This window comes from Grammomys surdaster, unplaced genomic scaffold (assembly GCF_004785775.1).
Source record: "Grammomys surdaster isolate TR1022 unplaced genomic scaffold, NIH_TR_1.0 99, whole genome shotgun sequence".
NCBI classification, from domain to species: Eukaryota; Metazoa; Chordata; class Mammalia; order Rodentia; family Muridae; genus Grammomys; species Grammomys surdaster.
In genome coordinates this window covers 13,080,995-13,099,880 of record NW_021604578.1, presented here as the reverse complement: position 1 = coordinate 13,099,880, position 18,886 = coordinate 13,080,995, and positions in this window count along the sequence as shown.

Sequence of the window (18,886 nt, the reverse complement as noted above, 5' to 3'; positions counted from 1 at the left end):
CCTGCTTCTATGGGGGTGTTTCCCCATTCATCCACCTACTCATGCCTCCCTGCCCTCATATTCCCCTAAAATAAAGCATCAAGCATTCACAAGACCAAGGGCCTCTCCTCCCATTGATGCCTGACAAGGTCATCTACTCCCACAAGGACATATATGGCTGAGCCATGGGTCCCTTCATGTGTACTCCTTGGTTGGTAGTTTAGTCCCTGGGAGCTCTGGGGGGGTCTGGTTGGTTGATATTGTTGTTCTTTCTATGGAATTGCAAACCCCTTCAGCACCTTCAGTCCTTATGATGGTATGTAATGTTAGTTTTCAATTTCATTTGAACATAGTTTTAGCAATATATATATATATATATATATATATATATATATATATATACCATTTCAACTAATTGCTCAAATGCGACATAAGTTCTTTCTTATTTTATTAGACTTTTAACTCCTGTTGAATTTGGAATCCTGGATCTTTTAAATATGTGTGATTTTGTAGTTAAGATCAATAACACAAATGTCAGGTAATACTGGTGAGGATGTGAAGCAAGAGGGAGACTCTTCCATTGCTTGTGGGAGTGAAAACATACACAGACACTAAGGAATCTATCTCAAAGTCCAGCTATAGCACTCTTGGGCAAATAACCAAAGGCTGTTTCATTCTACTACAGGGACACTTGCTCAACCATGTCCTTTTTGAGGACATTAGAATAGATTTTATAGGTGAACTGGAGGCTCAGATGGGAAGGGGGAGGGGACATAGTGTTGAGAGACAGTGAGAATTGAAGGGCATTTTAGAGGTGATATGAAACCTAGTGCAATGGAAAAAAAAATATATATATATATATATATACATATACATATATGTATATATAATGTGTGTGTGTGTGTGTGTATGTATGTGTGTGTATAGTGTATATATATATACACACACATGCATGAGGGTGATCCTAATGAAGTTTCCAAATAAGGAGACAGAACTGCTAATGGCTAACACTTGTCACCAAATGAAGCTTCCCGTGGTGGAACTGGGTTTCATTCAATTGAATTGTTGGCCATAAAACCCAGAATGTTGCCAAGACAGCCTCTAAACGCTGACAATAAGGCCCTATTGCCAAACATAACACCCACAGAAATTATTATACATACATTACTGAAGCTGGTGCCAACATAGGATCTTCATCTCCATGTCCCAGTGTTTATGAAAGGTCTTCTGAAGGCTGCCAAACAAAAAAGAGTAAACACCAACCAAACCATCAAACCTTTGATCTATAATTTATCCTGCCTGCAAAATATGCTAGGGCGATGGAGGCACAAACCTTGTGGAAGTAGAAACTGATGTCTGATATGGCTCAAGTCCCACTTCATCAGATGAATCCCACATCTAACACTGCTTGGGTGACTAAAGAATCAGAGTCTAGATAGCCCAGAGCCCGAGGGAGAACCCAAAGACTGCTTGGAAGAAAAGTAAGAAAAATGACTCCTAATGATATTCTCCTATACTCATACTTGGTAACGTAGTCAGCCAGAATTAGAGAAGTTTCCTTCTGCAGCAGACAGGAACAAACAGAGACCCACAGCCAGACATTACACACAGAGAAAGACCTTGGAACATACAGCTCTGAATGGCAGATCTCTATCAAAACCCTCCCCTGAGAGCTCAAGGAACCTCACAGAAAAAGAAGCAGAAAAAGTAAGAGAGACAAAGGAATAAAGGATACCAGGAGACCAGGAAACTAAAACAAATGATCAAAGCTAATATGAACTGATAGAGAAGAAGCAGTCATCACAGGACCTACATGGATCTCCATTAGGTCTTCTGCATATATACTAGAGTGTTCAATGTAGCTTTTATGGCACTTCCAAATGTATAAGTGAATGGGTCTCTAATGATTATGCTTCTTTTGGGGCTTTTTTTATTTTTCTGTTGGCTTGTCCAAACTCAATATGTTTGTTTTTGTTTTATCTTATTATATTTTATTTTGTTAAAAATAAATTATTTTCATAAATAAGAAACTATGAAAAATATATATGCTATTTTTAGAAACCCCTGTTCTCCATTTCATCTTAAGACTTTTTCAATTTTAAGAATCATTTCAAAGACAAATGTTTGCTTCATTTGTTGAACTGTTTTGTTTTCTTCTTGGATTGTTTTTGATTATTACTTTTTGTTCCCTCCTTCCACTTTTTCTGTGCATTTTTTACTGTCTTTTTCTGATTTCACAAACTAGATAATTTTCTCATTAATTATTAATGACATGAAAGTTCTGGCGATTTTCTTAGGCAATACACTAGACAGAGAGCTAAGCTAAGTATTTTGAAGTGCTTATACTATCAATACTTTGGAAATTCAGCCGAAAGTTTTTATTATTGCAGAAATAAGACGTACAGATTAAATTGTTAATAAGTTTAGAAGAAAGGAAATGGTTTGGAAATGGCAGTTCATTTGTTAATGAACTTTATCAGAAGTCTAGGTTGTCTACAGTAGAGACTCAATAGAGAAGGTTCTGCTAGAAAAGGGGAGAAAATGGGTGAGTTCAAGAATATTTGAGTGATTAATGGATATTGACACACAAATATTTCTTATTTCATCTATTTTTGAGATTGTAATATAGTTATATTGTATTTACTTCTCTTTCCTCCTACCAAGCTATACCATAGACCCCTCCTTACTCATTTTCAAGTTTACAGCCATTTTATTTAATTGCTGTTATATACATGTATGCACACACACACAGAATCCTGTTAAGAATAAGTATATATAGTGTCACACACACATACACATACACACACACACACACACACACACACACATATATATATATATATATATATATATTCAGCACTATTTGATATTAGATAATCAATTAATGTTCTCTAACCTAGGGAAGACTGCTTCTTTGTTTTTAGCATTACTTCATTACCTGTAGTTCTCTGTGTAGGGTTAAGACCTCATAGACTTTTTCCTTTCCCTATTAGCATGACTATTGTTATTGTTTTTGTTAAGCTCATGCTGAGGCAGTCATGTTGACCAGTGAGGACTACACTTACTCCTGTGTGTATATCAAAGATATTTAAAATATAGTTAGAGATCAAGCTAGTTTAGTAAAGTTTCAGTGGTAGATTCTCCTGGTGGATGAATTTATTATCTCTAGATAGTTAGCTAGATTTCTGGAACCAGAAATGATTTTCCTCTTTTTGAGAATAGCCAGAAACTGGAAGCAACCTAGATTTCCTTCAGCTGAAGAATGGATAAAGAAAAATGAACATCTACACAATGTAAAACTGTTTAGCTATTGAAAACCAAGACAACATGAATTTAGCAAATGTATGGAACTTGGAATATCTTCCTTAGTGAGGGAATATAGTCCCCAAAAGATATGCATGGTATGTATTCACTTATAAGTGGATATTAGCTATAAAATACAGGTACCATGTCACAGTCCTAAGACCCAAAGAAGCTAGAGAAGAAGAAATGCTCAAGAAAGAAAGCTTGAATCTCACTAAGAATGGGGAATAAAATAGTCCTAAGAAGCAGATGGAAGGAGGAAACTGGGAGGGAGGATGATTGGAGAGAGGAATGAGGAATTCAGAATCATGTGTGGGAAAGGACAGGAGAGACAGCTAGATTGCCATGAAAATAAATGGAAATCTGCAATGGACAGGGAGGGAGAGGTGGGAGGCATCTCCAGGACAAGACATGGCCTGAGACAATGGAGGCATTCAAGATTCAATGGGGGTGACAATAGCTGTGACTCACTGTATTGGGGATATGGAAACTGAAGAGGTTACCTCCTATATCCAGACAAGAACCGCAGTGGAGCAATAGAGACACCTAACCACCCACAAACTTTCAATACAAAATACAGATAACCAGCCCAACTTGAGACCTATCCCATGGGCAAGTACCAATCCATAACAGTGTTAACGATATGATGTTATGCTTGCAGACAGGAGTTGAGCATGAGAATGGCTGTCCTCTAAGAGACCCCACCCACAAACTGATTCACACAGATGTAGACACCAACAGCCAAACAGAATACGGAGCTTGGGGACTCTTATGAAAGAATAGGAGGAAGGTCCAGATTGTGGACCAGGAAGGGGATAGGAACTCCACAGGAAGACCAACAGAGTCAACTAACCGGGAACCTTGGGGCTCTCAGACACTGAACCATCAACCAAAGAACATACACAGGCTGGATCTAGGTCTCCCTGCACATATGTAGCATATGTGCAGCTTGGTTCTCGTGTGGGTCCTGATCAAAGGGAGTGGGGGCTATCCCAACTGCTGTTGTGTGTAGGTGGGAATTGCTCCACTGACTGAGATGCCTTGGCTAGATTCAGTGGGAGTGGATACTCAGAGGGTCCCCACCTGCCTAGAGGAGAAGGAGAAGGGGGAGTGGGAAGTACTATTGGAGGGGTGACCAGGAGGGGAGCTTGCTGCAGGATGTAAAAATAAAATTAGAAAAAAGAAAGAAAGGAAGGAAGGAAGGAAGGAAGGAGGGAGGGAGGGAGGGAGGGAGGGAGGGAGAGAGGGAGGGATGGAGGGAGGGAGGGAGAGACAGAGACAGAGACAGAGAGACAGAGAGAGTCAGAGAGAGACAGAGAATAGTGTCCATTTCCCAGAAGCTAACAGTTGCCAAGAGCTCCCTGTAGTTCTAATGTATATGTCCCTAGGGAATGATGATGGAGTCTCTCCCATGTTTACCTTTGTAGCTGTGCTTTGTAAGACTATATCTATCCATTGGTAATATCTGTTGGCTGTTTGTCATCTTAAGTTGGGATGTTCCACAATTTTAATGCCTAACCATCCTCAGGTATGCGTACTTTAGATATTTCCTCTCAATTTGCTTTCCCCTTTATTTTATTAATCAGATATTTAAAACAGATGTTTTCTAAATCTGATGAAACCAAAATTATAGCTTAATCTATTATAGTTTATGCTTTTAATGCCCTTTAGAATCTTTCCTAAGCCAAAGTCACTATTTGGCTTATTTTGTTTATTTTTAAGAGGCCTCCACTTCTTGCTTTTGTTGTTTGCCTGAGGTATTAGTGTTAATTCTTAGTAGATATTGGCTAGCCAGACTTTCACAAGCTTTGTGACTTATCTTCTAATAGATGCCCTTAAACAATTGAGTAAGAAACGTATTTAGGTGAAAGAAATCTCAGCCCTTGTTTAATTGAGGTCATATCCTTTGAGAGGATGGAGTTTTGAGATATCCTACAAGTGGCTGGAGGTAATTTTAGAATATTCGAACCCTAATAAAGCTGAAACTTTGGACTTATTTCAGTAAGGTCTCTTTTCCTGTTGCTTGAATGATTGCCCAGGAATATGTGACACCTAAAGGAAAATTGTTATTTTTTTCTTGAAGTTACTAACAATGGTGCAAATTCTAAAGTCCAGCTTTTGCATGTCATACACACCCCTTTAATCTTTTAAAAATATTAAAACATATTAAATTTTCATGGCAGGATGTTAACAATTGACACTCACGTGGAAGCCAGAGAACCATCCCATCTCCCATACCATGCAGATCTCAGGCATCAACCTCCAATTGTCAGGCTTGGCAGCATGTCTCCTTTCCCTTGAGGCATCTCACTGGCTCTGCATGTGGTATTTCTTTTAAGGATTTCTTTATTGTTTTATGTACATATGCATATGTGCTTATGTGAACTTATGTGTATCATATGCATTCAGGGACCCCTGAAGGTTTGAAAGACATCAGATCCCCTGAAACTGAAATGACAGCCAGCAGTGAACTGTTATTTGAGTGCTGGGAACCAACTTGTGTCCACTGAAAGAGCAACCAGTGCTTTTAATTGAGCCATCTCTCCACCACCAAATTGTCATGTTTCTTAAAATATTCCTTCTGTGTATTATCTAGGACTAAAACTACAGTTTCTCATATTAAATGCTTACTGTGAGAAAACAATGGTTTATTCTATGTCCTTTCCAGATAGTTCTTAGCATCTGAAGTTACCATTAACTTTAAACCATTTTGTCATGGAAGGAAAGGCTGGTGTTCACCTCTTACAATGGGACCTTGGTGACATTTGGGTGGCAATAAAGGAATATCCTTGTAAATTTCTCTCATTTTATGATGCATTTCAGTTAGACATTCAATTCTAAGGTAGACAGAAGAAATCTGTGGATGTAAACAACTATTCCATGAGACTCTGTTGAATTTCACAGGCAAATGGATAGAACTAGAAAATATTATCCTTACTGAGGTAACCCAAACCCAAAGGACATCCAATGACTGCCCCAAACTGAGACCCATTCCATGGACAAGAACCAGTCTCTGACACTATTAATAACACTGTATTATGCTTGCAGACAGAAAACTAACATAACTGTACTCTAAGAGGCTCCACCCAGCAGCCAATGGAAAGAGAAACAGAAACTCACACCCAAACATTTGTTGGAACTCAAGGAGTCTTATAGAAGAGTTGGGAGAAAGATTGAAGGACCTGAAGGAGATAGGGACTCAGCAAGAAGACCAACAGAGTCAACTAACCTGGACTTTGGGAACTACCAGAGACTGGATCACCAACCAAACATTGAGCACGTGGTGCACTTAAGTCCCTCACATATATGTAGCAGATAAGCTTATGTAGGTACCCCACACAACTGGAATAAAGGCTGTCCTTGATCCTGTTGCCTGCCTGTCTGCCTGTGAATCCAGCACCCCTAAAAGGAGAGCCTTGTCTGGCCTCAATGGAAGAGAATGTGCCTAGTCCTGCAGCAACTTGATGTTTCATGCTCAGACTTCTCAAGAGGTAGCAGGTATGGGGGAAGACTCTCATGAGGAGTCATTGGGAGAAAAGGAAGGGCCAATATTGTCTTGTAAGGGCAATAAATAAATAAATTTAATAAAAGAAAAGAAAAGGATGGATCTCATTATTGTCATTTTTGATAAAGAGGTTATTGATTTCATGAATATATTTCTAAGACTAAATATATTGAATATTGCCCAGTCTGACTCTGTCTCTGTATTTATGTACGTGTGTGTGTGTGTGTGTGTGTGTGAGAGAGAGAGAGAGAGAGAGAAAGAGAGAGATAAACCCTTGCTATAACATCACAGGTAGAAAGCCACAGCAATATGAGTCTCTGGCACATCCTTATCTAACACAACACATATGTGTCTGGTACCTGTGGAAGTTAGAAGATGGTGTTGCATCCCCTAGAACTGGTGTTACAGATAATTGTGAGTTGTCATGTGGTTGGTAGGAACCATTTTTTAAAGCCATACTTATTTAGTCACATTATTATTAATTATTAATTATTATTATTATTACTTTCCTTAGTGAATGCCAGAAAATAAGTCTATCACAGAAATATACCTCTATTCACTTTAAAGTCATTTTGTACCTTTTGGAAAGTTTACATGTGCTGCTAGGATAGTTTGCAAATGATGATGTTCACATTCTTATTAAAACGTATATAGTTGGACAGTGAAAATATACATCTACTCTAATATCCTTCTGTATACTGAATAATACTTGAACTATGTTTCCCTATAAGTTTAACCTCCATTCATTCTGAGGAACTCTGAACAACTTTGCCTGGCAGTTAGAAGCTTTGTGATCTCTGTTTTGGATTTTTCTCTTCACAAGTGAAAAGAGACAGGTTGTTTCCCAGATGGAAGAACTCAACAAATGTCACAGAGTAGTTAATTTTTAACAACAATAACAAAAAGCAAACATGTAATAGATACTTTTTTAGCCATGACAAGTACTAGTCAAACTGAAACGGGTATTTTGTGTACTTAAGGACATTCTTACTTGGTAATATTTGAAGACATTCTAAAACCATACAAATATCTTTCTATTAAATTATATTTTTGACGGCCAAGTTTCTCAATGTGTGATTGGAATCTTATTAGAATTTCATGATAGCCAGAAGCTGGAAACAACCCAGATGTCCCACAGCAGAAGAATGATACAGAAAATGAGGTTCATTTACACAATCAAATACTATTCAGGTAATACGAACAAGGACATCTTGCGTTTGGCAGGCAAATGAATGTAACTAGAAAATATCATCCTTAGTGAGATGTCTCAGACCCAAATGGATATGAATGGTATGCACTCACTAATAAGTGGATATTAGCCAAAAATGTACAGAATACCCAGGATACAATCCACAGAAGTCAAGAAAGTTAACAAGTCAAAGTGTCCAAGTAAGGATTCTCCAATCTCACTTGGGAGGGAGAAGAAAGAAGAGGGAAGAGAGAGGGAGGGAACTGGGTAGAAGAAAGGAACAGAAGGGACAGGGGAAGGGGAATGTGATTAGGTATTGGGGGGTCACCAAGAGTGAAGTCTGAGGACCAGCAGAATGAACGGAAATATACAACCTCAGGGTGTGGGAGGTAGGACCTTCTTGCATGTACCAGAGGCCTGTGAGGTGAAAGAATTTCAAGTCTCAAAGTGTCAAGTCCTTAGTTGGAATACCCTACAGTGGGGAGAGGTAATCTGTAAAGTCCACCCAGTAGAAAGACAGGGTATCAAGGGGAGGAATGGGTTGTCATCCCACAGTCAAAATCTCTGACCCAGAATTGTTCCTGCCCAAAATAACTGCAGAGACAAAAGTGGAGAAGAGACTGAGGGAAAGAAGGTCCAGTGACTGTCTCAAATTGGGACCCATCTAAAGGGGTGTCTTCAAGACCTGACACAATTACTGATTCTATGATGCACTTATAGACAGGAACCTAGAATGGCTGCCCTCTGAGAGGCCCAACAAGCAACTGACTGAGATGGAAGTAGATACTTACACTCAACTAATGGTCGGAAATCTGGGACTCTTGTGGTTGAAGTAGGGAAAGTCTGGAAGAAGTTGAAGAAGAGGGCGACCGCAGTCTCAACAAACCTGGACCCCTGAGATCTCTCAGACACTGAGCCACCAACCAGGCAGCATACATTAGCTCGTATGAGGCTTCTGACACATATACAGAAGAGGACTGCTTTGTCTGGTCTCAATGAGAGAAGAAGCACCTAATCTTGGAGAGACTTGAGGCCCCAGAGAGTGGAGAGGCCTGGCCGGGTGTGTGGGGATGTGGGGGTGTGGGGACATCCTCTTGGAGATGGGGCAGGAGGAATGGGATGAGGAACTGTCAGAGGATGAACTGGGAGAAGGATAAGAGACTAAAGGAAATAATAAAAATAAAAATAATAAAAAAGAAAGTGACTTTGGATGCCCCTGCCCCACAAAAGACCAAATATCCAAGCATTTTAGCAAGGCAGAACACTTTACTTCCACAGAAGAGTGTTCAAACATACTACGTCAAGCCAGACCTCACACTCACAGTGGATCTCAGTGGGCTTTTATTACTAAACACAGGTGTTTTGTGGCTTACCTTCACTAGTCAGCACTTGGCTCCATGTTTTTACAGTGCTGATTAATTCAAAATTGTACAGCTTCCAAGTAAACTGCAATTTTTGAGAGCAAGATGCAGCTTTAAGGATGTGCTTTGCTTTTAGAAAAATGCTGCCCTAGGGGATGGATGTTTGCCGCACGCCAACTTTACAAATTTCCTTAAAGATGGAGCTTCATTGATCTCAAAGACAATGCATTTTATTTACTTTTCACACACACTTATGCATACAGTGGCAGAGGGAGCACAGATCACCAAGTGACATGATTGGACACACTGCCTCCTCCTTCATATTTTCTCTTTACCATCTCACATAACATAAAAGTTTCCAGCCATTCATTTACTAACAACTGGATAGTAATATGGACTAAGAGAGCATCATTACTAAATTACATGGAAAACTAAATGAAGAAAGTTTCCAGTGTGCTTATGTTTGTATAGTGATAGACAAACACAGTAATATGAAAACTGAAGTTTAAAATCACACACACACACACACACACACACACACACACACACACACACACACAGTTGGGCTAGATGTACAGGGAAACTAATACCTTGAGTACATTGAACCACATGAATTCCAGATCTCCACTGTTTCTGTTAAGGGGAGGAGGAGAAAAAGATATAAACCAACTTGTGAACCATCAGTGATAGATCCTTATCTCATGCACTGATTTTGTACACACAAGTAGGATCAAATTCTTTCACAGATACTCACTAAATTGTGTCTTGTGGAAATGTCTAGTACCACAAGAGAGAGAAAAGCATGATTGAGCCTTGAGGAGAGACAATAAACTCATGCCTGCCTGAGGTCAACCACAGTCAAACAGAAAATGGAACAAAATAAGGCCAAGCCATCAGGGGAGAGTACAAAAATCTGATTTTAATATAAGTATGTATTTTGCATTACATTTGCAGTACATAAGTATACTTCACAATATATCTGGGACCTAGCACGTAGAATTTGTGATTCAAACTACGGCTGCTTAGGTTGTTGCTTGACAACCTAAGTAAGGAATAATATTACTATTTTGTAAAAGCTGGTTTTGAACTACTGGGTTCTAACTGTCTCTCTACCTTAGTTTTCTCTGATTACTTGAAATTATGAGTGTATGCCTTAGTTTTCTCTGATTACTTGAAATTATGAGTGTATGCCTTAGTTTTCTCTGATTACTTGAAATTATGACTGTATGCCATATTCTTTAGATATTTCATTTTAATATGTTTAATGGATTTTAGAGGTCGCCTCTCATACTCTTAAAACAAACATATCCTCCTTTTTTTTCATCTGTAGGAAAAGGTGCATGATCTATTTAAGTGATACCTAGGTGTGAGCTTTGCAAAGTTCTTTATACAATAATCTATTGAAACAAAATATGATTTCTGCTGGTCTCTATTATCCAGCAGATATTCTTCACCTCTTGGCTCAGTTGCAGCTTTTCCTCACTCTCAATCAAAGTAATTAAGGTTTATAAACTTAAACAGGCTCTACCCAGGCTTGTTAGAAATTCTATGTGGTAACTCCATCCTCCTTAAACTACTGATTCGTAGATCTTGTACCCTGGGAGGCTCCACCCACAGTCTTCTCCTACGAGAAGCTTCATTTGAAGTTGGCAAGAAATCTCTATAATTTACACTATCTAATTCTTTTGTCTCTGTATAGTTGTGTTATGTGGTAAATTTTTAAAAATGCTATACCATTTTCCATTAATGAGATCATTTTAATTCTAGAATCTCTTTAATTTGTGCTAATTGGGTCATTTTTTCCCTGTATAATGTGGAAGTTGTAGGATTGCTAACCTAAGCCTGTGTAGTTCCAAGAAATACAACATTTTGTGCAGTGGTAGGCAGAAAAGCTATTTACTCAATGACTACAAGAAGAAAGCACAATTCATGTTTTAAGTCTTGGATTCTAGTGTGCCTTGAAAGACAAGAAAATGCAACTAATATAACACTTATTTGGATAATTACGTGAAAATATATTACTTGTGTGTTCCTATGTGATCACTGTAGATACTGCTTTATAAGATTAGTTTCTATGCTAATGATCTCAGAAATATTGATAATTTTGAATCATAATGTTTACATTGAATTGAGAAATTCAAAGTAGGGTGGTTTTCATGTGGTTGTCATTGTTGTTGTTGTTGTTGTTGTTATTGTTACATTTAATGATATGTTTATAGATTCTACTTTGATATTTAACATAAAGCAAGAGTTTTCTGAAAATATTGCCTTATCAATATGTATTACCTCATTCATATTTTCCAAGTTTCTCATTAAAAAGTTTAATTTAACAAATAATTTAGTGTTTTTTTTAAATCCTGACATTGCATTTGCTTATGATATGTTTGACTTGCAGTCTTTGAAAATTACTTTTGGTTCTTAGACGGCTTGCTGCTCTTGTTAATATTCCATTTTACATTAAAAAGATACATTAATTTTATAGCATCAGACTTTTTGTGTATATTTTACTAGTAAATTATTGTTATAATTTCATCTTCACCTCAATTTCACTTCAAATTTATGACTGTATTAAAGAGTATTCTTTTAAAATCTTTATGGCAAGTTCACGCCACTCATTTATCTGTTGCTGCTGAATGAAGACCATTCTGTTTTGTCTGGGTAAAGAAGATTGTGTCCAGGAAAAATAATACATGTCTGTTTCAGAGTTTATTGCATATAATTAAGGATAGTAGAGTTAACTGTAAAATTGTGATTCAGAGTCTATTTTACTCTTGCTATGTATATCATCCTGAGCAATCGGGCACCAACTCTTCAAAAAACCTCTTCACCAAACTCTTCTGGTTTTACTCATTTTTCTTATCATTCTGGAAATGCTGGGTCCTCCCCACTCACCTTTAAATTAGAAAAATTAATGGGACTGTATCACAAATTTGTCTATAATTGTCAAAGATTTTCATGTATAATATGTAGACTTATTTGTCATTGAATAAAACTGAGAAGTTATAATTTTAAATATTAAATATATTTAATTGTTTTGGTTTTCATATTTGAAAAATCAGATTATCTATCTATCTATCTATCTATCTATCTATCTATCTATCTATCATCTATCTATCTATATCCTATTTAAGGGATGGTCTTCCATTTGTATTCCTTTCACAACTAAATGAATTTTACTTTCATGTTTTTAGTGCTTTTATATTCAATTTTAATTATATTTTTTGCAGTAGTTGCTTTGTAGCTTAAGTTTTATGTTAAGATCATGACTTTTTTATTATTTCATTTTTAGTTAATTCAACTTCTATTTAATTTCTTCCTAGTTTTGATCCATTTCATCTTTAATGTTTAAATTTCTCTATTTTCTTCTATATTTCTAGATAGTAGGGTTATATACACACGCAAACACATACTCAGTTGCATAAAGTTTAAGTACAAACATATATGTGTGCATGTATATGCCTATAATAAACCCTACAAAGAGACCAGAGTAGGAATATGTATGTTATTTCTATGCATGATTTTTTTCATGCACTTAAATTTAGAGCTATGGTACCCAAATACATCATACTCAATATAACATAGGAATGTTTTCCTACATTTCTATTTTGTCATATTAAGATCTATGTGATTTATGTGTTATAATTGATAACAAATGTTGTGGTGTTTGTACTATCTCCCTCTGTACTTTTCATTACTTTTTAATATTGTACTGATAGACTGAAGTGTCATTTATAACTGTTTTCTTTAAACTGAGACAATCGGTAAGTGGAGGAAAAACAGTTGGCTATATGTCTAGGACAAACACACACACACACACACACACACACACACACACACACGGAGCAGAGTTTTGTAATGCCTGTGGAATGCTTTATGTGACTTCAAATCCAGATAGTGAGACCCAGAACATGCTTTAGTCCAATCAGTTTGAATATCCTGATGCTAGTGGGTCTTCCTGAAGGCCCAAAGTGTGTCCTGAAAATGGCTGATGAAATTAGAGAGATTGTTGATGTTTTGGGTTTGTGACAGGCTCCATTAATGTGCCATTTTAAAATTAAAACACTTCTCTTTGTTTCTATTGATAAAAAGTCGTTGGCTGCCTAATTGCAGAGCATATCCAGTGGGGCTATAGAGAAGTTATAGGAAAGAGACTTCTAGTTCTTATGACCAAAGGAAAAACAGTATAAGTTGAAAGGCAAAAGCTTGGTGCTGCTCAATGTATCTAGAGCCTGCAATATGTATGACAGTCAAATATGTTTATTCAGCTTGATGCAGTGGAAGAAAATAACTTCTCACAGGATCGTTGTCTAAAGAGTAGTTTTATTTATGGCTCACATTTGAGAAAAGAAGAAACTGCTTTCTCAGATCCCTTCTCTGAGACTAAGATGTTGTTAATATGGTACTGGTCAGTTTCTGGTGTGTAATTTTATTAATGGACAGAATATCACCTAATATAGATTTTCAAATTATACCAGGAGACATATTCTGAGAAGAAAGATTTGGTTCCTGACTTTAACCAAGAATTCAGAGCCATTTTTACTCCAGTAAACTCAGGACTAGTAACAACCATATGATTGTTTCATTTTTCATAAAATTGGAAACAATGCAGTAATTAATTATTTTTATGCATAAATGAACAGTGTTTATTCTGCAGGGGTCAGCCATGCATGCATGCATTTTTCTGTAGTCCTTTTATTCTTCTTTCAACTATATTCTGAACATTGCTATTCAACCATGTCCACTATCACCTGCATAGAAACCACCACATCACCTAGCCTCCCTTCCTCCATTCTCTGTCTTGGACAAAAGCTTATTCTCTTCTTAGCTGGAAAGTGATTAAACTCATTGCCTGTATAACCATATTACCTGATTCAAATGACAAATTTATTAAGAAAGAGTCAACTTTTGTTTTTTAAGGAAGATATTTTATTATCTTTTATAGAAATTCATGATTGAAGTGTTTTATTTATGGTGATTTAGAAATGTTTACATGCAGCAGATAAGGAATAATGTTTTAACAGAAGGTAACATATGTTGATAGTTGATTGAAAATTAATGCAAAGATCATGGTCTCAGTGATAAGTATATTTTGAAATTTTTAATGTAGAAAAATGTCAGTTTACTTCAGTACTGTAGCTTTCATATTGATATTCTGATTCCAACTATAGATTTAAAGATTATGTTTTCAGAGTGATAAACCAATGTTTTTGCATTATTACTCAGAAAGAGTATAGTATTACATGCTTAGAAATTTGAGCTAATTCACAAATATCCAAAGTACACTTTGAGGCAGCAGTTATGTGTTTGTCACTGTGGCTGGCAGGGAAAAAGAGCATTCCTTGTGAAGCCTTAAATGACTAAAATCATTCAAGTCACCTTCTAAATTCACCATTTGTTTTTTATATTCACTTAACAGAAAAGCCAAGTTGGTCCAACTGAGCTTAGTCTTGGATGGGTTTATAAAAGTACTATTGAAGAGTTGTAAGCTAAATATACATGGCTTAGAATATGTGCTACTATTCCTCAGGAATACTGAGCTGAATATGTACCATCATTATAGACTTAATTTTAATATTTATGTATCCTTCATAGTATCCTACATATTGAAAAGCTGCTGTGGAATTTTATGACCTATATATAATTAAGAATAAAATAATGAAATACTTGATACCTTTTTATAAGTAAAAAATTTCTTTATGTCTTGTAAAAAATTTTAATTCTTCAGAAAATTTAAAATTTTTATATTTCAATACCTGCTATCTAGCTATTAAGAAGATAACTCTTATTAAATTTGACTATTAGCCTATCTTTTATCAATACAGTTTATTTTTTGTTTTACTCATAAATGACATTTAAGATTGTCAAGATGGCTAAGTGGGCAAAGGCACTTGTCACCAAACCCGATGACCTGAGATATATTTCCCCGGACTCACATAGTATAAATGGAGAACCTACTCTTGCAGTTTATTTACTAACTTATTCCTGAAGTTAATGTCTTTTTTATTTAAATTAGTTAACCTGCTTAGTATGAGTATGCAGGGTAGTTACAATTCGACTTGCAAAGCAGGAAAAGAAAAACCTTTAAACTCTCAGTCCCTGTAAGAACCCTAAAATGTACAGTTGACTCAATACCGAAATATTTGCAATCTTTGTCAGTCAAGTTAACGGTTCAGAGAAGAGATGAATTGAATGGGAGAGTAAAGCTAGATCAAATAGTCTGCCACTGATTCCACACACTATTTCATAGGGTATGAGACATTTCAAATGATACCTGGTTGCTAATAGGTGAAACCAATATGGACTTGACATTGGTTTATGTTGTACAATCACTGAAAAATAACAGATTTTTTCACTTCAGAAATATTCGTTAATCTAGTTTGCCAACAGTTATGATATTTGGAGGACAAAACATTTATGATTGTTCCTCATTTGAGCCCCCAAAACCAGGATCTGCTATTGCAGTAGCATTTGCCTTTTATTCAATGTGATTTCCCATATATAAGATTTCTCACTTTTAACCAGAGAGGTCAGTTTTTGTTTGTGATTATTCTGTTGGTTTCAATTACAATACCCAAAGATGATTACAAAAGAATGAACCAATCAACATTTGAATTAACAAATCGATGGGCACTTGTACTCAACCTCTAGCTCTTTCCAATTCCTGCCTCTGTAACCTCAACACTGTCCTTCCTGCTGCTTATTTTATCATTCTAATGGATGAAACTGGAGGTCATCATGTAAAAGAAAGAAATCCAAGCTCACAATGCAAAATAGCTTCTGTTTTCTATGCTTTGTTGGATTTATTTTTAAAAGAAAAATACAGGAGTGTACAATAAGGAGTGACCTGGGGGGTGGTTGGAATGATAGGCAGTAATGAGTGATGGCTATAGCAAGTTATATGAGAACAGAAATTGTGAATTTGTATAGTTTTGTGCTCATTCTGTCCATCTGAAAACCTTTGCTTACATTTCAATCCCTACCGGGTAGTTATTTCTTTGTATAGTGGAGTACTGGTAAACCCAACTTTTACTATACTACAAATGAAAGAAAAATATTCCACCAACAGGGGTTCACAGTGATTGAACTACCAACCAAACTGCATGCAGGGGCTGGACCTAGACCTCTAGACATTTGTAGCAGGTACGCAGCTTGGCCTTCATGTGGGTCCTCCAACAAATGGAAGCGATCTGTCTCTAACTCTATTGCCTGTCATTGGATCCTGTTTCCCTCCCCTGAACTGCCTGTTTGGATCTCAGCAGGAAAGGTTGTGCCTAGTCCTCTTGAGAGTAGATATTCCAGGTTGAGGTGTACCCAAGGGGGGCTTCCCTTTCTCTGAGGAGAAGGAGAGAAAGTAATGGAAGGATTTATAAGAGAAGAACTGGGAAGAGAGGAGAGAAGGAGGAGGGCTGTGATACGAACAGAAAGTGAATAAAAAATAAATTGTTAAAAAGAGAAAGAAATAAATATCTGCTTAAGCATTGAAGCTGGAATTTCGCACAACTTACATCCCAGCAGATAAAATAAGTCTATTCTGTGACTTGAGGAAACACATGGAATGAAATAATTTTAACTGAGTACAGTAGAGTTCTTTAGCAAGTACATTTAAAAAAATGGATGGATATTCTTTCAGTTGATGTCAAATGTTATATGAACCCAAGACTTATAGAAAGATAACAGCTAGGGGCCTTGGGCCCCAGTTCAATTTTATCATCAAATCTCTTTTTTGGGTGAAATCTATCTAAAATAGATAGGATAAAATGGTTACTTGTATTTGAGAACCACTCCATGAATATTTTCTTGCTTCATTCAAAATTTAGTGTTCTGATTCACAAGTAAATAATAGGGAATGGAGAATATTACCCTCCCCACATTTTTGTGACAGCTGAAACTACCTCCACTTTTAAATTTACTCTCATGCTTGCAGCGGGTGTTTTGGTAATCTTTCTTTTGACCTTTTCAAAGGTGTGGTGATGTTCTGTGTATTTGATCTTAGGTTGAGATCTTGGGAACCTCACTGGGCCTACTTTTTACTTTTATTCTTGGACTCACACTCCACAGATATTGAAAAAAATAAAGAGTCTAGTGGAGATAGGAAAGTAGGTCATGGGGCTGAAGAAATAGTTAAGCTTTCTGTAATAAGACAGGAGAAATTTCATGAAGCCTTGATCTAAAACAAATTGACCAGATTGAAGAAATAGGCTGTAAAACCATTTAGAATGAAGACTTTTGAAATAATTAGATATGAAATAATGAAGGAAGTCTTTGATTTTTAAAAAAGTTTCTTATCATAGACAGCTCCAAAAACAGCTAATACCATTAATTAGGAAGGAGGGAGATAAGTAGAAGAATTTGTGGATTTTGTTTTTTTTTTTTTTTAGTTTAAGGAAACAAACTGATTAGAGAGTTAATGTCATTTGTCAATGTAACAGGATCTAGAGTCACTTAGGAGATAAGCATCTGGGCACACCTGTGAGGATATAGCTAAACTAGGGTTAACCTCTGAGGGTGTTGTAAGGGGTCATCTCTACTAGATTAAGTGATGTGATTGGAGGAGACCCATCTTAACTGTTAGAGGGCCATTCTCTCCGCTAGAATCTTGGCTGTGTATAAAACACTGAGAAAATGAATTGAGTATTAGCACTCATTGCACTTTGCTTCTTGATTGTGAATGTAATATGACTAGTGGCCTAAATATCCTGCTTCCTTGGTCTCCTGCCATAAAGAACTTGGATAGTGAGCTAAAATAAACACTTTCTCCCTAAATTGTTTTTGACTTGGCATTTATCACAGAAACTGGAAAAAGAGCTAAGAGAGACAAAATCAAGGTTAAAATATGTAGGTGTCCTTTTGAGGAAGATGAGTTTGGCATATTGAAGTAGAGAAGAGTTCTTCTAAAATCAAACAGGGTGTAGAGATGTGTGTCTGTAATCAAAGTCCTCAGGGGGTTCTTTGAAGAGCACACTGGGCTCCAAAAGCAATAACAAAATCCCAAGACCATTATCATAATGAGTTGGAGTGATATGAAACAAAATCCATTCTAGTGTAGTTTACATGTATCATTCTTTTTGATCTTAACAGTTATCTTTTGTGGAAGACAATGGCACTATACCTCATTTCAAAGTGAAGTGCCTTGGGCTGACTGGGTTGATAAAGATGCTTATGATCAAGATTAGCTACCTGAATTTAGATTCAGGAAACCACATTGTGGAAGTAGAGAACCACGCCATCAGGTTATCCCCTGACCTCCACATGTATAAACACACATACATACACACATGCACACGCACAGTGCACACACACACGTGCACATATGTGCACACACTCGAATGCACAGATACACTCTCACTCATGTGCAACACATGTACATGCACACAAACGGAAACACAAAATAAATACATGTAAAAGTAATGATGTGAAGAATCTCTTGATTATACATTTTAAATGGGATAAATCCCCATCAATAACTGCTGGTTGACTTAGTTGGCTTGGAGTCACACAGTAATATACTGTAGATTTGGGCTATTCAATAAGGAGAGATCTTTTCTCATC